A 25,046-nucleotide genomic window follows, 5' to 3' on the forward strand; every position below is an offset into this window, starting at 1 on the left:
TATGTAGAGCAGTTAAAAGCGATCAAATCACAACTTTATGACTTTCATTATGATAAGGTACAAGGTAGTGCAATCCGCTCCAGAGTGCAAGTTTTAGAAAATAATGAACAACCATCTAAACATTTCTTAAAGTCTGAATTTAAACGCTCTGGAGATAAAATCATTCGTGTTTTGGAGAATGGTTCAGAAATCTATGACAAAAATGATTCTATTCGTAATTATTGCAGGGAGTTCTATGAAAACTTATATACCCCTGAGGAAATTGATGATTTTTACTGTTCAGAATTCATTGAGGATTTGCCTTTCTTGGATAGCGCTTCAGCTGATAGTCTAGAGGGTGCTGTGACAAAAGAGGAGATTTTATTTGCTTTGAAAGGCATGGATAACAATAAAGCCCCGGGGTTGGATGGTTTAAGTAAAGAGTTTTACATAACGTTTTGGCCACTATTTCAAGATATTTTAGTACACATTTATAATTTGTCAATAAAATTGGGTACTCTTAGCAATTCGCAAAAACTAGGATGTATCTCTCTGTTATGTAAGGACCCTAAAAATCCTCAATTGTTACGAAATTGGCGCCCTATTAGTCTGTTAAACGTAGATTACAAAATATTATCTAGAGTTGTACAAAGCCGGTTGTCATCAGTTATTGCTGAGATCGTGCATCCTGATCAGACATGTTCTATCAGAGGCAGATCAATAGCAGACAACATACATCTTCTACGTAATGTCGTTGATTATGTGGAGCAAAAAGGAGATTCTGTGGCCTTCGTTTGTCTTGATCAAGAGAAGGCTTTTGATCGGGTAAACCATGAATTCATGTTCAAGGCCTTACATCAGTATGGGTTTGGTCCAGAGTTTATCAACCTGGTCAGCCTCTTATACAATAATGTTCAAAGTACAGTGTTGGTAAATGGTAATCTTTCAGATACTTTCCCCGTGAGGAGAGGGGTTAGGCAAGGCTGCAGCCTAAGCCCATTGTTATATGTTTTAGTTTTCGAACCTTTTGCCATTAAAGTAAGGAGTGATAAATTAATTAAGGGCATTAAAATTCCCGGTGTTAACGAAGAAGCCAAAATTTCTGCCTATGCTGATGATGGGACTGGTATTTGTGCGAATGAGATGAGTGTCAGACGTTTGCTTCAAGTGAGTGAGTGGTATGCTCGTGGTACTGGTGCTCGTTTGAACATGGCTAAAACCAAAGCCATATCTTTTGGAAAATGGCGTTCTTCGGCCGATCACCCTTTCAGCATATCATGGCCCGATTCATGTAAAATTTTGGGGGTAGTTTTTGGAAGGAATGTAACTCCTGATGATAACTGGAACAAAATTTTAACCAAATTCCACGGGGTTCTAAATTTCGCATTTAAAGACAGATTTCTATCAGTGTATGGTAAATCTGTTATCTGTAACGTCATGGCCATGTCAAAGTTGTGGTATGTTGCATCTGTGTTGCACATGCCCAAGCACTTTGTTGATATTTTCACACGAGTATCTTTTGATTATTTTTGGGAATCCCATCTATATGAACCTCTACCTAGATCTGTTATATATAATAATAAAGATGTTGGAGGTGTTAACTTTCCTCATATACCGTCTCGATTACATGCATTACGTTTGTTTCATTTGTATAAAATTATTAATAATAGTGATTGTAAATATGCTCGTTTTGCTCTTTACTGGATAGGGTTTTCACTAAAAAATATCAAACCAGAATTTGCATCTAATTTATTGCCCCATTCTGCATATATGCCAGCATATTATAAGAAAGTATTAGAGTCATATAGATATTTTAAGTCGTTATACCCAGATTATAATTGGTTTGTTCCTGTTAAAAGTGGTGCATTTTATAATTTGTTAATATCTCATGTATGTACAGAGCCTGCTATCTTCAAATACTTTTCAAATGTCAATTTTAAGTCTGCGTTTATATTGCTCAATGACCCGTTTATCGATCCTTTATTAAAAAATTTCTCCTGGCGTCTGCTACATGATATTGTACCGACAAATTTCACCCTTTTTTGTAAACGTCACTCTTTAATTAAAAAATGTACATTCTGTAAGGAGAACGAGTCTGTTGAGCATTTGTTTTATAATTGTGAAATTGTATCTACTTTGTGGTGTATTGTCAGCAAATGGGTTTTAGATCTATCTTTTGGCTTAATTGATCTTACTGCTAACAAAATTCGGTTTAATCAGTTATCTTTTTGCCATTGTAAATATCGGAAAAGTGTCATTGTGTACCTGGTGTGTTTGGCCAAGCATCAGATTTGGGTTGATAGGTGTAATTTCAAAAATGGTAGAAAGGGGGTGACTAAAGAAAGTATTGTTGCCCGTTTTTTGGAAAGATTGCGTTTTCGAATCGTTGTAGATAAGGCCCGTTTGTCTGATGTATTATTTAATCATTACTGGGTGCAACCCCAAATGTTCTGCACCGTCAACAACAATAAGGTGGATTTTACTTTTTAAAAAATGGAAAAATACTCAAATATATATATAAATACTAAACTCATACCATCGTCTGTACATGTATATTGTAAATATTGTAAAGTAATTTCCACCCTGAGTTTGTACACACCCCTTTGTAAATAGTCTTCCTGTCCGTGTAAATATTAGGGAATGACTATTAGGACCCAGACACCTTATTTTTAAACATCATTACTTTCTTCATCATCATTCATATAACGTAAGTCTTACCATGTACATTGCTATCGCTAAAGGTGCCTGGGGAGAATTGTTCTTAGGGCCATTTAATCGAAATAAACTTTATTAAAAACAAAAAAAAAAAACAAAAAAAAAAGCAAGGCTGTGGGCCCGGGGCGAGACCTTTCCATTGCACTTCGGCTTGGTTGACCCCTGCGATCGTCCCAAATGTGGACGACTCGGGTGCGCAATTTATAAGTGTGGGGGACTGCGTTCGCGCTCTCCCCTGGAAAAAAACAATCAAAAATAGAAATTCTTTTTTTTTCATTCTGTTTGTCTATCATGACATGTTCAGTTGTTGTTGTTGTTGATGATGATGGTGTTGCTATTGTTGTTGTGTTGTTTCTGCTGAGTAGCTCCCAGGGAGAAAGAGAGGACCCGGAAGGAAACTTGGGTGTTGACATGGAAGTTGCCTCCCCTGGGTACCTGGCGCAAGGTGCATGTCTATGCAGCCAAAAATGCATATCAAGCCATTTCTGTCTCGTTTTTCCTGTCAACAATCTTTGCATAAAGCGAACGTTTGAATGTAGTTCCATGTACAGGGGAGTATATACATGTTTGAACTGAAATGGAATATGTGTGATGTGTTGTTTACAAGACACCTGAGTGAGGTGATGTGTATGTTTGTAGTGATGGTTAGGAAGCTGCAGCTTCAGGCATACTTACCTGGCACAGGCTTTACAGTGATCCGCAAGGCTGTGGGCCCGGGGCGAGACCTTTCCATTGCACTTCGGCTTGGTTGACCCCTGCGATCGTCCCAAATGTGGACGACTCGGGTGCGCAATTTATAAGTGTGGGGGACTGCGTTCGCGCTCTCCCCTGGAAAAAACAATCAAAAATAGAAATTCTTTTTTTTTCATTCTGTTTGTCTATCATGACATGTTCAGTTGTTGTTGTTGTTGATGATGATGGTGTTGCTATTGTTGTTGTGTTGTTTCTGCTGAGTAGCTCCCAGGGAGAAAGAGAGGACCCGGAAGGAAACTTGGGTGTTGACATGGAAGTTGCCTCCCCTGGGTACCTGGCGCAAGGTGCATGTCTATGCAGCCAAAAATGCATATCAAGCCATTTCTGTCTCGTTTTTCCTGTCAACAATCTTTGCATAAAGCGAACGTTTGAATGTAGTTCCATGTACAGGGGAGTATATACATGTTTGAACTGAAATGGAATATGTGTGATGTGTTGTTTACAAGACACCTGAGTGAGGTGATGTGTATGTTTGTAGTGATGGTTAGGAAGCTGCAGCTTCAGGCATACTTACCTGGCACAGGCTTTACAGTGATCCGCAAGGCTGTGGGCCCGGGGCGAGACCTTTCCATTGCACTTCGGCTTGGTTGACCCCTGCGATCGTCCCAAATGTGGACGACTCGGGTGCGCAATTTATAAGTGTGGGGGACTGCGTTCGCGCTCTCCCCTGGAAAAAACAATCAAAAATAGAAATTCTTTTTTTTTCATTCTGTTTGTCTATCATGACATGTTCAGTTGTTGTTGTTGTTGATGATGATGGTGTTGCTATTGTTGTTGTGTTGTTTCTGCTGAGTAGCTCCCAGGGAGAAAGAGAGGACCCGGAAGGAAACTTGGGTGTTGACATGGAAGTTGCCTCCCCTGGGTACCTGGCGCAAGGTGCATGTCTATGCAGCCAAAAATGCATATCAAGCCATTTCTGTCTCGTTTTTCCTGTCAACAATCTTTGCATAAAGCGAACGTTTGAATGTAGTTCCATGTACAGGGGAGTATATACATGTTTGAACTGAAATGGAATATGTGTGATGTGTTGTTTACAAGACACCTGAGTGAGGTGATGTGTATGTTTGTAGTGATGGTTAGGAAGCTGCAGCTTCAGGCATACTTACCTGGCACAGGCTTTACAGTGATCCGCAAGGCTGTGGGCCCGGGGCGAGACCTTTCCATTGCACTTCGGCTTGGTTGACCCCTGCGATCGTCCCAAATGTGGACGACTCGGGTGCGCAATTTATAAGTGTGGGGGACTGCGTTCGCGCTCTCCCCTGGAAAAAACAATCAAAAATAGAAATTCTTTTTTTTTCATTCTGTTTGTCTATCATGACATGTTCAGTTGTTGTTGTTGTTGATGATGATGGTGTTGCTATTGTTGTTGTGTTGTTTCTGCTGAGTAGCTCCCAGGGAGAAAGAGAGGACCCGGAAGGAAACTTGGGTGTTGACATGGAAGTTGCCTCCCCTGGGTACCTGGCGCAAGGTGCATGTCTATGCAGCCAAAAATGCATATCAAGCCATTTCTGTCTCGTTTTTCCTGTCAACAATCTTTGCATAAAGCGAACGTTTGAATGTAGTTCCATGTACAGGGGAGTATATACATGTTTGAACTGAAATGGAATATGTGTGATGTGTTGTTTACAAGACACCTGAGTGAGGTGATGTGTATGTTTGTAGTGATGGTTAGGAAGCTGCAGCTTCAGGCATACTTACCTGGCACAGGCTTTACAGTGATCCGCAAGGCTGTGGGCCCGGGGCGAGACCTTTCCATTGCACTTCGGCTTGGTTGACCCCTGCGATCGTCCCAAATGTGGACGACTCGGGTGCGCAATTTATAAGTGTGGGGGACTGCGTTCGCGCTCTCCCCTGGAAAAAACAATCAAAAATAGAAATTCTTTTTTTTTCATTCTGTTTGTCTATCATGACATGTTCAGTTGTTGTTGTTGTTGATGATGATGGTGTTGCTATTGTTGTTGTGTTGTTTCTGCTGAGTAGCTCCCAGGGAGAAAGAGAGGACCCGGAAGGAAACTTGGGTGTTGACATGGAAGTTGCCTCCCCTGGGTACCTGGCGCAAGGTGCATGTCTATGCAGCCAAAAATGCATATCAAGCCATTTCTGTCTCGTTTTTCCTGTCAACAATCTTTGCATAAAGCGAACGTTTGAATGTAGTTCCATGTACAGGGGAGTATATACATGTTTGAACTGAAATGGAATATGTGTGATGTGTTGTTTACAAGACACCTGAGTGAGGTGATGTGTATGTTTGTAGTGATGGTTAGGAAGCTGCAGCTTCAGGCATACTTACCTGGCACAGGCTTTACAGTGATCCGCAAGGCTGTGGGCCCGGGGCGAGACCTTTCCATTGCACTTCGGCTTGGTTGACCCCTGCGATCGTCCCAAATGTGGACGACTCGGGTGCGCAATTTATAAGTGTGGGGGACTGCGTTCGCGCTCTCCCCTGGAAAAAACAATCAAAAATAGAAATTCTTTTTTTTTCATTCTGTTTGTCTATCATGACATGTTCAGTTGTTGTTGTTGTTGATGATGATGGTGTTGCTATTGTTGTTGTGTTGTTTCTGCTGAGTAGCTCCCAGGGAGAAAGAGAGGACCCGGAAGGAAACTTGGGTGTTGACATGGAAGTTGCCTCCCCTGGGTACCTGGCGCAAGGTGCATGTCTATGCAGCCAAAAATGCATATCAAGCCATTTCTGTCTCGTTTTTCCTGTCAACAATCTTTGCATAAAGCGAACGTTTGAATGTAGTTCCATGTACAGGGGAGTATATACATGTTTGAACTGAAATGGAATATGTGTGATGTGTTGTTTACAAGACACCTGAGTGAGGTGATGTGTATGTTTGTAGTGATGGTTAGGAAGCTGCAGCTTCAGGCATACTTACCTGGCACAGGCTTTACAGTGATCCGCAAGGCTGTGGGCCCGGGGCGAGACCTTTCCATTGCACTTCGGCTTGGTTGACCCCTGCGATCGTCCCAAATGTGGACGACTCGGGTGCGCAATTTATAAGTGTGGGGGACTGCGTTCGCGCTCTCCCCTGGAAAAAACAATCAAAAATAGAAATTCTTTTTTTTTCATTCTGTTTGTCTATCATGACATGTTCAGTTGTTGTTGTTGTTGATGATGATGGTGTTGCTATTGTTGTTGTGTTGTTTCTGCTGAGTAGCTCCCAGGGAGAAAGAGAGGACCCGGAAGGAAACTTGGGTGTTGACATGGAAGTTGCCTCCCCTGGGTACCTGGCGCAAGGTGCATGTCTATGCAGCCAAAAATGCATATCAAGCCATTTCTGTCTCGTTTTTCCTGTCAACAATCTTTGCATAAAGCGAACGTTTGAATGTAGTTCCATGTACAGGGGAGTATATACATGTTTGAACTGAAATGGAATATGTGTGATGTGTTGTTTACAAGACACCTGAGTGAGGTGATGTGTATGTTTGTAGTGATGGTTAGGAAGCTGCAGCTTCAGGCATACTTACCTGGCACAGGCTTTACAGTGACTAAGTATATGAGTATTAATCGTTCTTTTCCTTCCACAGATCTACGAGCGGGCATCAGTCTTAGACTGTGTGACTTTCAGTAGTCTCCCCCCCACTTACCATGGCTTCCACTACAGTCATCAACGCTGGACCTATACCAGAGGAGTGCATTGATAAGGAGGTAGAGAGCAGGACAGTCCGGATCCATACTACATCAAGAGTCTCTACAGTGCCTGAGTATATTAATCTTTTGAAGACAGCTGTCCCAGACTTTTCTGTGGAACATGTTTCCGGAATATGGAAAACTGAATACTTTGGACAGGTTTTTGTTACTTTGGACTCTGTGGAAGAAACAAAAAGGCTAACGGAACTACAAAGTATTGTGTTTGAGAATAACACGATCTCCTTCTACGAATATGGACGTTTCATGGTTCCTCTGAGGATACACTGGCTTCAGGCTACAGTCAAGTCTTCCTTTCTACAAGACTATTTCTCCAAGTTTGGCAAAGTAGTGGAGGTATTGCGAGAATATGTTGAAGTGGATGGCGTTAAGGTGTTTTCGGGAGTGCGAATTGTGAAGATGGACATGACAGAAGAAGAAAAAGACAAGATTCCACACATAGTCAGATTTGGTGACAAACAGTCTATGTTGATAACGGCCCCTGGACGAGCACCAATATGCCTTAGATGTCATTCTTTTGGACACGTACGAGCAAAGTGCCCCGGTACAAGTTCAGCAGAGATAGCTGCTAAGGAGAAAGAATCCAGAGGACATACACTCTCGGTAGATTTAGACAGTGAGTCCGAGGAAGATGATGACATGGAAAGTGTTCACAGTCTAAAGGATCCTATTTCGGAGAAGGGCCTCAACCAGGACATAGTTATTACTGTACCAGCCGAAGTGACTACTGTACCAGCTGAGAAACTAGTATCAACAGAAATGCGGGAAATATCAGCGAATTCTTACAACACTGATAATACAAGCAAGGACACAGAAGGAAAAAGAAAACAGCCTTTGAATCAGGACACGCCAGACGAGGAAGAGATAAAGAAGAAGAAGAGTGTGAAAGAAACTCAACAGTTAAAAGACAAATATGTTTCTAGACCAAAGCATGTTGTTGCGAAACCAAGGAATGTTTCTGTCAGAGCGACAAAAACCAGGCATTGGGGTGTTACAGTGGATGTGGAGGACTTAAAGAAATACATGGAAGCACTGAAGCCTTATGGACTGACTTACGATGAAGCGTGTTGTGAAAAAACTAAGTTGATTAGGATTTTGAAAGGAAAAATGGAACATTCTGAGATTCCTAAGGGACAAGATTCTATTGACCATAAATTTACTTGCCCTTTAAATATTTAACATGTTTCCGTCTTTAAGAATTTTTTGTTAGTGGCCATCATCTCAACTCTGTGATATTTCTTTTATTTTTCGAGGTGATGGCCTAGGCACTGTCTGCACATGTAAAAGTTTCAGTGAATAAACTTTATTAAAAAAAAAAAAAAAAAAAAAAAGCAAGGCTGTGGGCCCGGGGCGAGACCTTTCCATTGCACTTCGGCTTGGTTGACCCCTGCGATCGTCCCAAATGTGGACGACTCGGGTGCGCAATTTATAAGTGTGGGGGACTGCGTTCGCGCTCTCCCCTGGAAAAAACAATCAAAAATAGAAATTCTTTTTTTTTCATTCTGTTTGTCTATCATGACATGTTCAGTTGTTGTTGTTGTTGATGATGATGGTGTTGCTATTGTTGTTGTGTTGTTTCTGCTGAGTAGCTCCCAGGGAGAAAGAGAGGACCCGGAAGGAAACTTGGGTGTTGACATGGAAGTTGCCTCCCCTGGGTACCTGGTGCAAGGTGCATGTCTATGCAGCCAAAAATGCATATCAAGCCATTTCTGTCTCGTTTTTCCTGTCAACAATCTTTGCATAAAGCGAACGTTTGAATGTAGTTCCATGTACAGGGGAGTATATACATGTTTGAACTGAAATGGAATATGTGTGATGTGTTGTTTACAAGACACCTGAGTGAGGTGATGTGTATGTTTGTAGTGATGGTTAGGAAGCTGCAGCTTCAGGCATACTTACCTGGCACAGGCTTAACAGCCATACGGGAAGTATCGTCTCCTTCAGGAGTTTTGAAAGTTTTTCATGTGACATTTTGTATACTGACTCTTAACATTTTACAGGTCTACGAGCGGGCATCAGTCTCTGTACTGTGTGACTTTAATTAGTCTCCCCTCATTCAACATGTCCTACACTGCTGCTGTAAACGCTGGACCTATTCCAGAGGAGTTTATTGACAAAGAGGTTGAGAGCAGAACCGTCCGGATTTTCACTACTGCAAGGGTTTTTACAGTGCAAGAGTATGTTCATCTCCTCAAGTCAGCTGTGCCAGACCTTTCCTTGGACCAATATTCGGGGATTTGGAAAACAGAACAATATGGACAAGTGTTTCTTACTTTGGGATCAACAGAGGAAGCAAAGCGTTTAACGGATCTTCAAAGTGTTGTGTTTGGGAATGACAGGATCTATTTCTACGAGTATGGACGATTTATCGTTTCCCTTAGGATCCACTGGCTTCATGCTACGGTGAAATCTTCGTTTGTTCAGGACTATTTCTCCAAGTTTGGAAAGGTTATCGAAGTGTTGCGGGAATATGTGGAGGTGGACAACACAAAAGTTTTCTCAGGTGTGCGAATTGTAAAAATGGAGTTGACTGAAGAAGAAAAAGAAATGATCCCACACTTAGTCAGATTCGGAGATAAACAATCAATGCTGATAACGGCCCCTGGAAGATCCCCAATTTGTTTAAGATGCCATTCTCTCGGTCATGTCAGAGCAAAATGCCCAGGTACGAGTTCTTCTGAAATTGCTGCTAGGGAAAAACGGAGGAGAGATCAAACTTTCTCGTTGGATGTGGAAAATGTTCCGGAGGATGAAGAAGAAGATGATGATGATGATGATTTGGAAAGTGTTCGAAGTATGAAGCAGACCAGTGAAGATCTGGTCATTACTGTTCCAGTTGAGGAGAAAGATGTAGCTACAGCATTAACCACACAGAAGCAAGTTGACGATTCAGAAGGAAAGAGAAAACAACCTTTGCAACAGGAGAAGGCAGATGAAAACATAAAGAAGAAAAAAAGTGAGACAGGGACTAGACCAGAACAGACTCCAATGATGGATATAGAACAGATAGACACATCTAAGAAGGTTGCTCAACCACTGCAGACTATGACTAGTAAAGTGAGACTGATTCGAGAAAAAGACTCTGACCGCCCAGTTGTTCAGACAAATCCTGAGGAAATTGAAAGATTTAAGAAGGATTTACAGAGAAAAGGAATGACAGAGAAAGAAAGTAATTTATATGGAAATGCATTGCATCTGGCTTTGTTGTCAAAAGGTGAAAAACAGAAACTTCCTATCAACCGTTCTTCTTTTGTGTATGAGGTCAGTGTCACTGAAGATGACATCATGAAATTTTATCAAACCCAAGTGACTTTAAAGATGCCTTTTTGAACGTATAACAGATACATTTCCGTCTTTAAAAAGTAAAATGTTAGTGGCCATCACCTCAACTCTGTGATATCTTATTTTATTTTTGTCGAGGTGATGGTCAAAGCACTGTCTGCAATTGTACAAGTTTTCGGGAATAAACTTTATTAAAAACAAAAAAAAAAAAAAAAAAAAAAACAAGGCTGTGGGCCCGGGGCGAGACCTTTCCATTGCACTTCGGCTTGGTTGACCCCTGCGATCGTCCCAAATGTGGACGACTCGGGTGCGCAATTTATAAGTGTGGGGGACTGCGTTCGCGCTCTCCCCTGGAAAAAACAATCAAAAATAGAAATTCTTTTTTTTTCATTCTGTTTGTCTATCATGACATGTTCAGTTGTTGTTGTTGTTGATGATGATGGTGTTGCTATTGTTGTTGTGTTGTTTCTGCTGAGTAGCTCCCAGGGAGAAAGAGAGGACCCGGAAGGAAACTTGGGTGTTGACATGGAAGTTGCCTCCCCTGGGTACCTGGCGCAAGGTGCATGTCTATGCAGCCAAAAATGCATATCAAGCCATTTCTGTCTCGTTTTTCCTGTCAACAATCTTTGAATAAAGCGAACGTTTGAATGTAGTTCCATGTACAGGGGAGTATATACATGTTTGAACTGAAATGGAATATGTGTGATGTGTTGTTTACAAGACACCTGAGTGAGGTGATGTGTATGTTTGTAGTGATGGTTAGGAAGCTGCAGCTTCAGGCATACTTACCTGGCACAGGCTTTACAGTGATCCGCAAGGCTGTGGGCCCGGGGCGAGACCTTTCCATTGCACTTCGGCTTGGTTGACCCCTGCGATCGTCCCAAATGTGGACGACTCGGGTGCGCAATTTATAAGTGTGGGGGACTGCGTTCGCGCTCTCCCCTGGAAAAAACAATCAAAAATAGAAATTCTTTTTTTTTCATTCTGTTTGTCTATCATGACATGTTCAGTTGTTGTTGTTGTTGATGATGATGGTGTTGCTATTGTTGTTGTGTTGTTTCTGCTGAGTAGCTCCCAGGGAGAAAGAGAGGACCCGGAAGGAAACTTGGGTGTTGACATGGAAGTTGCCTCCCCTGGGTACCTGGCGCAAGGTGCATGTCTATGCAGCCAAAAATGCATATCAAGCCATTTCTGTCTCGTTTTTCCTGTCAACAATCTTTGCATAAAGCGAACGTTTGAATGTAGTTCCATGTACAGGGGAGTATATACATGTTTGAACTGAAATGGAATATGTGTGATGTGTTGTTTACAAGACACCTGAGTGAGGTGATGTGTATGTTTGTAGTGATGGTTAGGAAGCTGCAGCTTCAGGCATACTTACCTGGCACAGGCTTTACAGTGATCCGCAAGGCTGTGGGCCCGGGGCGAGACCTTTCCATTGCACTTCGGCTTGGTTGACCCCTGCGATCGTCCCAAATGTGGACGACTCGGGTGCGCAATTTATAAGTGTGGGGGACTGCGTTCGCGCTCTCCCCTGGAAAAAACAATCAAAAATAGAAATTCTTTTTTTTTCATTCTGTTTGTCTATCATGACATGTTCAGTTGTTGTTGTTGTTGATGATGATGGTGTTGCTATTGTTGTTGTGTTGTTTCTGCTGAGTAGCTCCCAGGGAGAAAGAGAGGACCCGGAAGGAAACTTGGGTGTTGACATGGAAGTTGCCTCCCCTGGGTACCTGGCGCAAGGTGCATGTCTATGCAGCCAAAAATGCATATCAAGCCATTTCTGTCTCGTTTTTCCTGTCAACAATCTTTGCATAAAGCGAACGTTTGAATGTAGTTCCATGTACAGGGGAGTATATACATGTTTGAACTGAAATGGAATATGTGTGATGTGTTGTTTACAAGACACCTGAGTGAGGTGATGTGTATGTTTGTAGTGATGGTTAGGAAGCTGCAGCTTCAGGCCCCCAGTCGCAGTTTGTACTCCAAGCTAGCAACACCTCTCCAGCCTACGAAGCAACCCAAGCCATCCAGCCACCAAGCCAACCTCACCCAGCAAAGCCTCCCAAGCCAGCACAGTTCCACTGATAGCCAGCCCAAGAGCAACACATCGGTAATTATCACAACACACCCATACAATCTAGGTTAAAACCACTCACACACAAGCCCACTTAAAACACCAAACCCTCAAACCCTCTAGTTACTACCAAAACACACCCTTTCAAACTTAGGCCAAAGGTAACTCACCCCAAGCCCACTTAAAACACCAACTCTCCAAAATCTCCTAGCTAAACAAACTAACTCACCAGCCAAAACCCAAATAGCGTAGAAGCCAGCCAAACACTACTCACCCAGTCACCCACTCTACACACAAAGCCTCCTCTTAAGCCCAGCTCACTCTCCTCCCCCAAACCAAAACCTACAAACCTACAACAGCTACACTACCACAGACATGACCGACACACGCATTATCACCCAGGCAGACATCCACTGCACAGACACACCCACACCATCGGAGGCCCACAACACCTCCGATCGGACACCTGAAACCCTCATCCCGCACGAATTCGGAAAGCAAACCACAGTCGCTTCTCCCACCAAAACTCCGGATTCGCCTGCAACCACAACAAACCCAAAGAAACGGAAGCTAAACGCTTCAAACACAACACCTGCATCACCTTCCACCCCCGCATCTATAGTCACCTTCGCCCTCTACTTCTGCGCGGCTGGCCCCATAAACATCCTAAGTAAGGTACTCTCCGCCAATAAAGTAGGATCATTCTTTAAAAAACAACAAATACTCTTCGATAAAATCAGGGAAGCCCACAAAGGATTTCAGATCATCTTTCCGGACCAACAATCACTTAACGCAGCCAAAAAAATAACGGAAATATTTCAATACACAGTAACCCACCAAACCCCAAACTGGCAACTATACACTAGAGGAGTAATTAGAGTAAACCCTAGAGAGTCAGAGGAGGACCTAGAATTCTACAGTAACGAAGCAAATCTAAACACAGGCTCCTTCCCCCAACCTAAAATAACCAGCACTAAAAGAATTACATCAAATAGGAACGGTAGAATAACCAACACGCCGATAGTCATCATAAACTTCCAAAAATCAGAAACGTATCCAGAAGCCCCTAAACACATCTCCTTCGGAGCGTCATCTAAATTAGAAGTTAAACCCTATATCAAACAAGTCAAACAGTGCACAAACTGCCTCCAATACAATCACACCGCTAACGGATGTAAATATCAAAAAACTAAATGTAGAAACTGCGCTCAACCTCAATGTCTAGGGCCATGCGCCCCCTGGTGCATTCACTGCAAAACAAACACCCACTCCTCACTATCCAACAAATGCCCCCACAAACACACACTCACCCAACAGGCCAACCGACACATAAACATCGACTCGGCCAAACTACAAACACGAAAACTGACACAGCATCCAAGAACACCCCTACTACCCACACCACAACCAAACAACCAACCACACCTACAGAGCCCGTACGACGGCGTCCTCATGCCAACACCACAAGCATCAGCCACAAACACCCAAACCCAACACCACCCGCCAACATTCGCCACACCCAAACCAGTCGCCGCATCCACACCCGCACCTAAACCAAAACTCACTAAACCTACCATATCTCACCCCAACACCATACAATCTACAGCCACCAGGGCAACAACAACCACACACGAGCAAGCAACACACGAAAAACTAAACATTACTAAACCCATTGAAATACCCAGTACACCTACTCCAACACAACCAAACACCCACACAACTCCCATGGATAGTGAGGAAACCAATGTAATTAACCTAGATGACTCCCAAACCACAACTGATCAAAACATAAATGATAAAACATTTTCAGCCCCCAAAACCCTGAAAAATCGCAAACGCAAACCCCAAACTCAACCTGAACCCGAAACTTTAACCACCAAACTAAATAGCTTCACACTCCTACTAGTATACATGCTTAAAGAAATCAAACCAGACCTTAAAGCCACTAACCTACACCAGGTAGCACATAGACTAAATCTAACTACCCAAACCTACCAAGAATTCTACGATAGTTACAACCTAGCAATCGCAGGACTATAAACCAAAAACCAAACCAAAATCGTAATCTCCAAACACTAAAAGCCCACATAATGACAGGCCTAAATATCTTTCAGTGGAATGCGGCCGGGCTTAACTCCCACAGCCACGAATTAAAAGCTAGATTTAAACTAAAACAAGGACCACACATAGCGTGCATCCAGGAAACTAAATTCTCCAATAAATCCAAATTTCACCTACCAAACTACAACATAGTCAGACATGATCGACCTAAAACCAAAATAATAAGAGCATCAGGTGGCCTACTAATACTAATTAGAGAAGACATAAGCTACGAGGAAATCAAAATAAACACCCCAAACCTAGAAGCCAATGGTATCCAAATCACCCTTAAAAACCAAAAAATAAACATCATAAACATCTACCACTGGCAACAACAGAAAATCCAACCGGAGGATCTAAACATACTCACAAAGATAGGCAACAAATCTACCATCTTTCTAGGAGACTTCAACGCCCACCACCCTTCCTGGGGCACGGGAGATAAACTAGATAATCACGGCAAACTAATATCAGAATGGATAGAAACAAATAATTTAGTACTACTAAATAACAACCAACCTACCAGATACGACAAAAACAATAAAAACATGTCGGCTATCGACCTAACCATATGTACAGCAGACTTAGCTCAAAGTACCCAATGGGAAGTTCACGACGCCCCCCTAGGAAGTGATCACTTCCCCATAAACATAACCATAGGAAACACTAACGTCCCAAATCAATCCGAAAGTTCAGAACCTAAATTTAACTACAACCAGGCTAACTGGGATAAATTCCAAGACATATGCAACCAAGCTAACCTAGTAGAACTAGAAAATAGTGACCCAGAAATATATTGCCAAAACCTAACGGACTTCATAATAAACGCAGCCAAAAGCGCAATCCCCTTTAAAAAACCCAATAAATCGGGTAGGCCCTCTGTACCCTGGTGGAACGAGGAAATAGAACTAACTAGACAAAAACGTAAAACAGCCTTCAACAAAGCCAAACGCGACCATAACCACATACCAGTAGCTCACCAACTAAACCACCAGGTACAAAACCTAGTTAAAATAGCAAAAACTAGAGACTGGAAAAAATTCTGTGAGGGATTAAACAACCGTACAGACGCCAGAACGGTCTGGCGTAAAATCCACGCCGTTAGAGGCCTAAAACGTCACCAAAAGACACCTAACATAAATAACTCAACAACCCCTAGCGAAAAAGCAGACAACCTAGCAAACCACTTTTCGGCCACAAGCAGTAATAACAATTTCAGTGACAAATTCCAACTAAAACTTAAAACAGAAACCAAACCTAGCCAAGACCCAAATAATGACGCCCTAGAAATAAATCAGCCGTACACAATAGAAGAACTCAATTATGTACTCCAAAATAGGAAAAAGGGAACAGCCCCAGGACTAGACCTAACCTCCTACCAAATATTAAAAAAACTCCCCCCTAAATTACTCCAGACACTACTCAAACTATATAACCTAATCTACATAAAAGGCCATGTACCAACCCCCTGGAAAGAGGCGCTAATCATACCTATTCCCAAACCCGGTAAACCAACCAACCAAGCTAACTCTTATAGACCAATCTCTCTTACTTCCAACCTTTGCAAAGTAATGGAATCCATGGCCAAAAATAGACTTCAACACTATCTATCTCAAAATAACATAATAAACTCAGATCAAAGCGGTTTCACTCCTGGCCGCTCCACCCTAGATAACCTCGCTCGTCTCGAACAGGATATTAAAACCGGTCAACTAAACAAACAATACACAACAGGCATCTTTCTGGACTTCTCTAAAGCCTTTGATATGGTATGGCATAACGGATTAATCCAAAAACTTAAAAAAATAGGACTTAAAGGTCAAATCGTAAACTACATCCAAAGCTTCCTCCAAAACCGCAAAATTACAGTGGGTATAGACCAGGCCTTGTCAGAGCAGTGTCCCCTGGAAAACGGCACCCCTCAAGGCAGCATTCTTAGCCCCACACTTTTTAACATAATGATAAACGACCTATTTGATGGCTTATCCCCCAAAATAAACACCTCAAAATTTGCGGATGACGGAGCCCTATGGATCCGCTCCAAAAGTATCTTAACATCTCAGGACTTACTACAAAAATCCCTAAACAAAATACAAAACTGGGCAGACAAATGGGGCTTCTCCCTAAACTCCGAAAAAACGACAGGAATAGTATTCAAACACAAAAATATGAGACGGGCCTCCCCTCTCCTCAAACTAAACAATAAACCAATCATATTTCAAAAGCAAACTAAATTCCTAGGTCTAATCTTCGACGAGCATCTCTCCTGGGATGCTCACGTCCAAAACCTAACCACCAGATGTAGCAAAGATCTAAACACACTAAGATGCCTAACCGGCTCCAACTGGGGAGCCTCTAAAGATACCCTCCTCAGCCTCTACACATCCCTAATCAGATCTAAACTAGACTACGGCTGTGCCATATACGATACCCTAAACGAAACCCTAACCAAAAAACTAGATTCAATACAATATCAAGCCCTCAAACTAGTAACACGTACTCAACATGGCACCTCCCTCACATCACTTCAGGCCCTTACAGGAGAAATGCCACTAAATTTACGTAGACAACACTTAACACTAAACTTCTGGGCAGCATCTCAATCAAACCCCCTTCTCCAAAACATGCTAAACCAAAACATACGTCCCCAAAACCAGGCACTAACTAGAAAACACCCTCTACTCACCCCAATATCCCAACGAATAATAAACTACCATAACGAACACCAAATAGGAAACCAACAACAAAACTGCAAACAATCAAACGTATTCACCCCAAAACTTAAAATCCCCAAAATAGACACATCCCTAGCCAACACAATAAACAAACAAACCGACCCAAACCTAGCTAAAAGCACATCACTAGCTTACATCCATCAAAAATGGCCAAATTGGTGTCACATATACACAGACGGATCCGCTGATCCGATCACAAATCACACAGGTTTCGGAGTCCATATAGCCCAACCAGTCAAAAATACTCAATCCTTCCGACTCCCAAACAACCAATCTATATTCACCGCAGAGCTCATGGGTATCGCCACGGCGCTCCACAGCCATCACACCAAAAACCAAAAAAAAATCTTAATACTCTCAGACTCACTAAGCGGACTTCAGGCCCTCCAAAACAAAAACACCAAAAACCGCCCCAAATTAATAAACCAAATTCTCAAAAGCGTAAACAAACTAACAGAGGCAGGCAAAAACATACAACTTATCTGGATACCAGCTCACGTAGGAATTTACGGGAATGAAAACGCAGACAGAGCCGCAAAACAATCCCTAAAAATACCAGACATAAGCCTTAAGCTACCAATATCTAAAGCAGAAATCAAAAGTATAAACAAACGTAAAATCACCCAAAAATGGCATAACCTCTATCAAAACACAAAAACCCAAATCCTAAAAACCCTCAAAAAACCCCTCACCAAACCAAAAATCCTCCATCCCTCCAAAAAAATCGATAGAATAATCACCAAACTCCAAACAGGACACACCAAACTAAATAACCACCTTCTAAAACTAAAAAAACACGCAAACGGGAAGTGCCCACACTGCACTCACCCAGAAACAATAGACCACGTACTACTACATTGCACCCACTACCTCACACAACGTACAACATTACAAACCAACCTAAATCCAAATAACGCTCTTACCTTAGAAGCAATCCTTAACCCCCAAAATAAAATAGAAAACTTCCAAGCCCTAGGCATTTACCTAACCAAAACAGAACTAATTAACCGTATTTAAAACTTCACTAAACCACCAACACTAAACATCCAAAAAACATCAACTCACCCCCACACACTCCCTTAGTCCCAACCACTCCCCCAAGGCATGTATTCCAAATCTCAAAATTTCAAAACTTTATATAAGCAACCACTAAACCCCCCTCCTTGGTTGCACTCCTCTCGCTACCACTTTTATACCACTAAATGGCCCGGCCGGGCCCGTGTGCGAAATACGCTCCAGTCGGAAAGCGCACGTAAAATCTCCTAATATAAGTAAGTAAGTAAGTAAGCTTCAGGCATACTTACCTGGCACAGGCTTTACAGTGATCCGCAAGGCTGTGGGCCCGGGGCGAGACCTTTCCATTGCACTTCGGCTTGGTTGACCCCTGCGATCGTCCCAAATGTGGACGACTCGGGTGCGCAATTTATAAGTGTGGGGGACTGCGTTCGCGCTCTCCCCTGGAAAAAACAATCAAAAATAGAAATTCTTTTTTTTTCATTCTGTTTGTCTATCATGACATGTTCAGTTGTTGTTGTTGTTGATGATGATGGTGTTGCTATTGTTGTTGTGTTGTTTCTGCTGAGTAGCTCCCAGGGAGAAAGAGAGGACCCGGAAGGAAACTTGGGTGTTGACATGGAAGTTGCCTCCCCTGGGTACCTGGCGCAAGGTGCATGTCTATGCAGCCAAAAATGCATATCAAGCCATTTCTGTCTCGTTTTTCCTGTCAACAATCTTTGCATAAAGCGAACGTTTGAATGTAGTTCCATGTACAGGGGAGTATATACATGTTTGAACTGAAATGGAATATGTGTGATGTGTTGTTTACAAGACACCTGAGTGAGGTGATGTGTATGTTTGTAGTGATGGTTAGGAAGCTGCAGCTTCAGGCATACTTACCTGGCACAGGCTTTACAGTGATCCGCAAGGCTGTGGGCCCGGGGCGAGACCTTTCCATTGCACTTCGGCTTGGTTGACCCCTGCGATCGTCCCAAATGTGGACGACTCGGGTGCGCAATTTATAAGTGTGGGGGACTGCGTTCGCGCTCTCCCCTGGAAAAAACAATCAAAAATAGAAATTCTTTTTTTTTCATTCTGTTTGTCTATCATGACATGTTCAGTTGTTGTTGTTGTTGATGATGATGGTGTTGCTATTGTTGTTGTGTTGTTTCTGCTGAGTAGCTCCCAGGGAGAAAGAGAGGACCCGGAAGGAAACTTGGGTGTTGACATGGAAGTTGCCTCCCCTGGGTACCTGGCGCAAGGTGCATGTCTATGCAGCCAAAAATGCATATCAAGCCATTTCTGTCTCGTTTTTCCTGTCAACAATCTTTGCATAAAGCGAACGTTTGAATGTAGTTCCATGTACAGGGGAGTATATACATGTTTGAACTGAAATGGAATATGTGTGATGTGTTGTTTACAAGACACCTGAGTGAGGTGATGTGTATGTTTGTAGTGATGGTTAGGAAGCTGCAGCTTCAGGCATACTTACCTGGCACAGGCTTTACAGTGATCCGCAAGGCTGTGGGCCCGGGGCGAGACCTTTCCATTGCACTTCGGCTTGGTTGACCCCTGCGATCGTCCCAAATGTGGACGACTCGGGTGCGCAATTTATAAGTGTGGGGGACTGCGTTCGCGCTCTCCCCTGGAAAAAACAATCAAAAATAGAAATTCTTTTTTTTTCATTCTGTTTGTCTATCATGACATGTTCAGTTGTTGTTGTTGTTGATGATGATGGTGTTGCTATTGTTGTTGTGTTGTTTCTGCTGAGTAGCTCCCAGGGAGAAAGAGAGGACCCGGAAGGAAACTTGGGTGTTGACATGGAAGTTGCCTCCCCTGGGTACCTGGCGCAAGGTGCATGTCTATGCAGCCAAAAATGCATATCAAGCCATTTCTGTCTCGTTTTTCCTGTCAACAATCTTTGCATAAAGCGAACGTTTGAATGTAGTTCCATGTACAGGGGAGTATATACATGTTTGAACTGAAATGGAATATGTGTGATGTGTTGTTTACAAGACACCTGAGTGAGGTGATGTGTATGTTTGTAGTGATGGTTAGGAAGCTGCAGCTTCAGGCATACTTACCTGGCACAGGCTTTACAGTGATCCGCAAGGCTGTGGGCCCGGGGCGAGACCTTTCCATTGCACTTCGGCTTGGTTGACCCCTGCGATCGTCCCAAATGTGGACGACTCGGGTGCGCAATTTATAAGTGTGGGGGACTGCGTTCGCGCTCTCCCCTGGAAAAAACAATCAAAAATAGAAATTCTTTTTTTTTCATTCTGTTTGTCTATCATGACATGTTCAGTTGTTGTTGTTGTTGTTGATGATGATGGTGTTGCTATTGTTGTTGTGTTGTTTCTGCTGAGTAGCTCCCAGGGAGAAAGAGAGGACCCGGAAGGAAACTTGGGTGTTGACATGGAAGTTGCCTCCCCTGGGTACCTGGCGCAAGGTGCATGTCTATGCAGCCAAAAATGCATATCAAGCCATTTCTGTCTCGTTTTTCCTGTCAACAATCTTTGCATAAAGCGAACGTTTGAATGTAGTTCCATGTACAGGGGAGTATATACATGTTTGAACTGAAATGGAATATGTGTGATGTGTTGTTTACAAGACACCTGAGTGAGGTGATGTGTATGTTTGTAGTGATGGTTAGGAAGCTGCAGCTTCAGGCATACTTACCTGGCACAGGCTTTACAGTGATCCGCAAGGCTGTGGGCCCGGGGCGAGACCTTTCCATTGCACTTCGGCTTGGTTGACCCCTGCGATCGTCCCAAATGTGGACGACTCGGGTGCGCAATTTATAAGTGTGGGGGACTGCGTTCGCGCTCTCCCCTGGAAAAAACAATCAAAAATAGAAATTCTTTTTTTTTCATTCTGTTTGTCTATCATGACATGTTCAGTTGTTGTTGTTGTTGATGATGATGGTGTTGCTATTGTTGTTGTGTTGTTTCTGCTGAGTAGCTCCCAGGGAGAAAGAGAGGACCCGGAAGGAAACTTGGGTGTTGACATGGAAGTTGCCTCCCCTGGGTACCTGGCGCAAGGTGCATGTCTATGCAGCCAAAAATGCATATCAAGCCATTTCTGTCTCGTTTTTCCTGTCAACAATCTTTGCATAAAGCGAACGTTTGAATGTAGTTCCATGTACAGGGGAGTATATACATGTTTGAACTGAAATGGAATATGTGTGATGTGTTGTTTACAAGACACCTGAGTGAGGTGATGTGTATGTTTGTAGTGATGGTTAGGAAGCTGCAGCTTCAGGCCCAGAAATATATTGCCAAAACCTAACGGACTTCATAATAAACGCAGCCAAAAGCGCAATCCCCTTTAAAAAACCCAATAAATCGGGTAGGCCCTCTGTACCCTGGTGGAACGAGGAAATAGAACTAACTAGACAAAAACGTAAAACAGCCTTCAACAAAGCCAAACGCGACCATAACCACATACCAGTAGCTCACCAACTAAACCACCAGGTACAAAACCTAGTTAAAATAGCAAAAACTAGAGACTGGAAAAAATTCTGTGAGGGATTAAACAACCGTACAGACGCCAGAACGGTCTGGCGTAAAATCCACGCCGTTAGAGGCCTAAAACGTCACCAAAAGACACCTAACATAAATAACTCAACAACCCCTAGCGAAAAAGCAGACAACCTAGCAAACCACTTTTCGGCCACAAGCAGTAATAACAATTTCAGTGACAAATTCCAACTAAAACTTAAAACAGAAACCAAACCTAGCCAAGACCCAAATAATGACGCCCTAGAAATAAATCAGCCGTACACAATAGAAGAACTCAATTATGTACTCCAAAATAGGAAAAAGGGAACAGCCCCAGGACTAGACCTAACCTCCTACCAAATATTAAAAAAACTCCCCCCTAAATTACTCCAGACACTACTCAAACTATATAACCTAATCTACATAAAAGGCCATGTACCAACCCCCTGGAAAGAGGCGCTAATCATACCTATTCCCAAACCCGGTAAACCAACCAACCAAGCTAACTCTTATAGACCAATCTCTCTTACTTCCAACCTTTGCAAAGTAATGGAATCCATGGCCAAAAATAGACTTCAACACTATCTATCTCAAAATAACATAATAAACTCAGATCAAAGCGGTTTCACTCCTGGCCGCTCCACCCTAGATAACCTCGCTCGTCTCGAACAGGATATTAAAACCGGTCAACTAAACAAACAATACACAACAGGCATCTTTCTGGACTTCTCTAAAGCCTTTGATATGGTATGGCATAACGGATTAATCCAAAAACTTAAAAAAATAGGACTTAAAGGTCAAATCGTAAACTACATCCAAAGCTTCCTCCAAAACCGCAAAATTACAGTGGGTATAGACCAGGCCTTGTCAGAGCAGTGTCCCCTGGAAAACGGCACCCCTCAAGGCAGCATTCTTAGCCCCACACTTTTTAACATAATGATAAACGACCTATTTGATGGCTTATCCCCCAAAATAAACACCTCAAAATTTGCGGATGACGGAGCCCTATGGATCCGCTCCAAAAGTATCTTAACATCTCAGGACTTACTACAAAAATCCCTAAACAAAATACAAAACTGGGCAGACAAATGGGGCTTCTCCCTAAACTCCGAAAAAACGACAGGAATAGTATTCAAACACAAAAATATGAGACGGGCCTCCCCTCTCCTCAAACTAAACAATAAACCAATCATATTTCAAAAGCAAACTAAATTCCTAGGTCTAATCTTCGACGAGCATCTCTCCTGGGATGCTCACGTCCAAAACCTAACCACCAGATGTAGCAAAGATCTAAACACACTAAGATGCCTAACCGGCTCCAACTGGGGAGCCTCTAAAGATACCCTCCTCAGCCTCTACACATCCCTAATCAGATCTAAACTAGACTACGGCTGTGCCATATACGATACCCTAAACGAAACCCTAACCAAAAAACTAGATTCAATACAATATCAAGCCCTCAAACTAGTAACACGTACTCAACATGGCACCTCCCTCACATTACTTCAGGCCCTTACAGGAGAAATGCCACTAAATTTACGTAGACAACACTTAACACTAAACTTCTGGGCAGCATCTCAATCAAACCCCCTTCTCCAAAACATGCTAAACCAAAACATACGTCCCCAAAACCAGGCACTAACTAGAAAACACCCTCTACTCACCCCAATATCCCAACGAATAATAAACTACCATAACGAACACCAAATAGGAAACCAACAACAAAACTGCAAACAATCAAACGTATTCACCCCAAAACTTAAAATCCCCAAAATAGACACATCCCTAGCCAACACAATAAACAAACAAACCGACCCAAACCTAGCTAAAAGCACATCACTAGCTTACATCCATCAAAAATGGCCAAATTGGTGTCACATATACACAGACGGATCCGCTGATCCGATCACAAATCACACAGGTTTCGGAGTCCATATAGCCCAACCAGTCAAAAATACTCAATCCTTCCGACTCCCAAACAACCAATCTATATTCACCGCAGAGCTCATGGGTATCGCCACGGCGCTCCACAGCCATCACACCAAAAACCAAAAAAAAATCTTAATACTCTCAGACTCACTAAGCGGACTTCAGGCCCTCCAAAACAAAAACACCAAAAACCGCCCCAAATTAATAAACCAAATTCTCAAAAGCGTAAACAAACTAACAGAGGCAGGCAAAAACATACAACTTATCTGGATACCAGCTCACGTAGGAATTTACGGGAATGAAAACGCAGACAGAGCCGCAAAACAATCCCTAAAAATACCAGACATAAGCCTTAAGCTACCAATATCTAAAGCAGAAATCAAAAGTATAAACAAACGTAAAATCACCCAAAAATGGCATAACCTCTATCAAAACACAAAAACCCAAATCCTAAAAACCCTCAAAAAACCCCTCACCAAACCAAAAATCCTCCATCCCTCCAAAAAAATCGATAGAATAATCACCAAACTCCAAACAGGACACACCAAACTAAATAACCACCTTCTAAAACTAAAAAAACACGCAAACGGGAAGTGCCCACACTGCACTCACCCAGAAACAATAGACCACGTACTACTACATTGCACCCACTACCTCACACAACGTACAACATTACAAACCAACCTAAATCCAAATAACGCTCTTACCTTAGAAGCAATCCTTAACCCCCAAAATAAAATAGAAAACTTCAAAGCCCTAGGCATTTACCTAACCAAAACAGAACTAATTAACCGTATTTAAAACTTCACTAAACCACCAACACTAAACATCCAAAAAACATCAACTCACCCCCACACACTCCCTTAGTCCCAACCACTCCCCCAAGGCATGTATTCCAAATCTCAAAATTTCAAAACTTTATATAAGCAACCACTAAACCCCCCTCCTTGGTTGCACTCCTCTCGCTACCACTTTTATACCACTAAATGGCCCGGCCGGGCCCGTGTGCGAAATACGCTCCAGTCGGAAAGCGCACGTAAAATCTCCTAATATAAGTAAGTAAGTAAGCTTCAGGCATACTTACCTGGCACAGGCTTTACAGTGATCCGCAAGGCTGTGGGCCCGGGGCGAGACCTTTCCATTGCACTTCGGCTTGGTTGACCCCTGCGATCGTCCCAAATGTGGACGACTCGGGTGCGCAATTTATAAGTGTGGGGGACTGCGTTCGCGCTCTCCCCTGGAAAAAACAATCAAAAATAGAAATTCTTTTTTTTTCATTCTGTTTGTCTATCATGACATGTTCAGTTGTTGTTGTTGTTGATGAT

At 42.6% G+C, this 25,046-nt stretch overlaps 14 non-coding genes and 3 pseudogenes across 14 annotated transcripts; all 17 read left to right on the plus strand.

Moving 5' to 3' along the window:
• The first annotated feature begins 2,794 nt into the window (after window positions 1-2,794).
• LOC124124127 lies at window positions 2,795-2,932 on the plus strand (annotated as a pseudogene).
• Window positions 2,933-3,361: 429 nt separating this feature from the next.
• LOC124127721 lies at window positions 3,362-3,525 on the plus strand. The gene has a single exon (XR_006860053.2). It is a non-coding gene; the product is annotated as a U1 spliceosomal RNA (small nuclear RNA).
• Window positions 3,526-3,953: 428 nt separating this feature from the next.
• On the plus strand, window positions 3,954-4,117 carry LOC125379558. The gene has a single exon (XR_007220917.1). It is a non-coding gene; the product is annotated as a U1 spliceosomal RNA (small nuclear RNA).
• A 428-nt stretch (window positions 4,118-4,545) lies between these two features.
• On the plus strand, window positions 4,546-4,709 carry LOC125379565. Its single transcript, XR_007220924.1, has one exon. It is a non-coding gene; the product is annotated as a U1 spliceosomal RNA (small nuclear RNA).
• A 428-nt stretch (window positions 4,710-5,137) lies between these two features.
• On the plus strand, window positions 5,138-5,301 carry LOC125379576. The gene has a single exon (XR_007220935.1). It is a non-coding gene; the product is annotated as a U1 spliceosomal RNA (small nuclear RNA).
• A 428-nt stretch (window positions 5,302-5,729) lies between these two features.
• Window positions 5,730-5,893, plus strand: LOC124124136. Its single transcript, XR_007220938.1, has one exon. It is a non-coding gene; the product is annotated as a U1 spliceosomal RNA (small nuclear RNA).
• A 428-nt stretch (window positions 5,894-6,321) lies between these two features.
• On the plus strand, window positions 6,322-6,485 carry LOC125379589. The gene has a single exon (XR_007220939.1). It is a non-coding gene; the product is annotated as a U1 spliceosomal RNA (small nuclear RNA).
• Window positions 6,486-8,427: 1,942 nt separating this feature from the next.
• LOC125379586 lies at window positions 8,428-8,565 on the plus strand (annotated as a pseudogene).
• Window positions 8,566-10,599: 2,034 nt separating this feature from the next.
• On the plus strand, window positions 10,600-10,737 carry LOC124124122 (annotated as a pseudogene).
• A 428-nt stretch (window positions 10,738-11,165) lies between these two features.
• On the plus strand, window positions 11,166-11,329 carry LOC124124108. The gene has a single exon (XR_006859393.1). It is a non-coding gene; the product is annotated as a U1 spliceosomal RNA (small nuclear RNA).
• A 428-nt stretch (window positions 11,330-11,757) lies between these two features.
• Window positions 11,758-11,921, plus strand: LOC124130616. Its single transcript, XR_006860548.2, has one exon. It is a non-coding gene; the product is annotated as a U1 spliceosomal RNA (small nuclear RNA).
• A 6,671-nt stretch (window positions 11,922-18,592) lies between these two features.
• On the plus strand, window positions 18,593-18,756 carry LOC125379598. Its single transcript, XR_007220940.1, has one exon. It is a non-coding gene; the product is annotated as a U1 spliceosomal RNA (small nuclear RNA).
• Window positions 18,757-19,184: 428 nt separating this feature from the next.
• LOC125379599 lies at window positions 19,185-19,348 on the plus strand. The gene has a single exon (XR_007220941.1). It is a non-coding gene; the product is annotated as a U1 spliceosomal RNA (small nuclear RNA).
• A 428-nt stretch (window positions 19,349-19,776) lies between these two features.
• On the plus strand, window positions 19,777-19,940 carry LOC125379600. Its single transcript, XR_007220942.1, has one exon. It is a non-coding gene; the product is annotated as a U1 spliceosomal RNA (small nuclear RNA).
• Window positions 19,941-20,368: 428 nt separating this feature from the next.
• Window positions 20,369-20,532, plus strand: LOC125379601. The gene has a single exon (XR_007220943.1). It is a non-coding gene; the product is annotated as a U1 spliceosomal RNA (small nuclear RNA).
• Window positions 20,533-20,963: 431 nt separating this feature from the next.
• Window positions 20,964-21,127, plus strand: LOC125379603. The gene has a single exon (XR_007220945.1). It is a non-coding gene; the product is annotated as a U1 spliceosomal RNA (small nuclear RNA).
• A 3,670-nt stretch (window positions 21,128-24,797) lies between these two features.
• Window positions 24,798-24,961, plus strand: LOC125379604. The gene has a single exon (XR_007220946.1). It is a non-coding gene; the product is annotated as a U1 spliceosomal RNA (small nuclear RNA).
• The last annotated feature ends 85 nt before the right edge of the window (window positions 24,962-25,046 follow it).

Source organism: Haliotis rufescens, unplaced genomic scaffold (genome assembly GCF_023055435.1).
Source record: "Haliotis rufescens isolate VD_foot unplaced genomic scaffold, xgHalRufe1.0.p SCAF_14, whole genome shotgun sequence".
NCBI lineage: Eukaryota > Metazoa > Mollusca > Gastropoda > Lepetellida > Haliotidae > Haliotis > Haliotis rufescens.